A 1293-nucleotide genomic window follows, 5' to 3' on the forward strand; every position below is an offset into this window, starting at 1 on the left:
ATCGTCTTCTTCCTCGTCTACGATCTCTCCGACGACGACGACCGTACGAACAACTTCGTAACGGACTCACATGCGCATCTTCCTCGGGTACAGAAACGCTGCGGAAAACACCTCGAGCTTGTAGTTACAGCAGCACCCGTGTATAGCCGATCTTAGACACACGCTAGTTCGCACACGCGTTACATATATAATATGTAAGATTTCCGACGAACGTGGCTTTTCGGGAGCCAGGCGCGCGGGCAGAGAGATACACGACGACGGGGAAAATTCGTCCCGATACGAGTACGTGTACTCTCCGATCTCCGCGCGACGCTGGGGATCATACCTCCCTAAGTCGTCAGAGCGCTCGAAGAAATCTCGCGTGTGCGTTCCCGGATCTACGGCTGATACTTTCGGGGCTTGTAAAAAAGCACAGAGCGTGTAAAACGCAACGACGACCCATCGATGCGACGGTCCTCGTTGTTGTCAGTCGCTTTCGCGAAGAGACGGAGTGGGCATTCGATCCCTGGGGCTGTACGAGAGTCTTAAGAAAAGACGGTAGATTATGGCAAAGTTTCGCACGCCATCGAGTTTAGGTTTTTTTTTTGGTTCTCTCTTCTCTCCTCTCTCGACCGAGTTCCCATATTTGCTTTCTCTCTCAGTCTCGCCAAATATAATATTCTTTTAAGACGACGTCGGGGGCGCGGACCTTCGTGCGTCGAACACCGGCAAACGTAGCATATATCGCCTGATATGAAAAAAAAATCGGTCACGAGGAGAACACTACGAGTATATACGTTCGATAACCGATACACGAAGCGGTGCATAAGCGGGCGGTCGCCCTCGTAAGGACGACTCACGACGCCGCGAGCACTCACGCAGGTCCGTGACCGGTTCTCTCCGCTCTTATTCGTATCCCTTCGTATACCTTCGTCCGACTCTGAAACGTTCTCTTATAATTTTTAAGAAGAACGACGGCGGGTTGTCAAGGCAAGAAGGGACAGAGAGAGACAGAGGTAGAGTTTCGTAGTCTCCCGTGAACACGATAGATTATATATCGAGCATGCGTACGACTTGCACGGTCTCTGCACGACCGCGACGAACGCCGACGAGCGTCCAACAATCGCTCGTACGTCGCGTATGTTCTCTCCGTCCGCTCTTATTCGTATCCTCGTTCTTGTACCTTCGTCCGACTCTGAAACGTTCTCTTATATAAAGAAGAACGACGGCGGGTTGTTAAGGCAAGAAGGGACAGAGAGAGACAGATACGGAGAGTAACGATACGCAACGCAAGCAGTCTTAGGTTTACGTGAG

The sequence above is a fragment of the Bombus huntii genome, unplaced genomic scaffold, assembly GCF_024542735.1.
Source record: "Bombus huntii isolate Logan2020A unplaced genomic scaffold, iyBomHunt1.1 ctg00000237.1, whole genome shotgun sequence".
NCBI lineage: Eukaryota > Metazoa > Arthropoda > Insecta > Hymenoptera > Apidae > Bombus > Bombus huntii.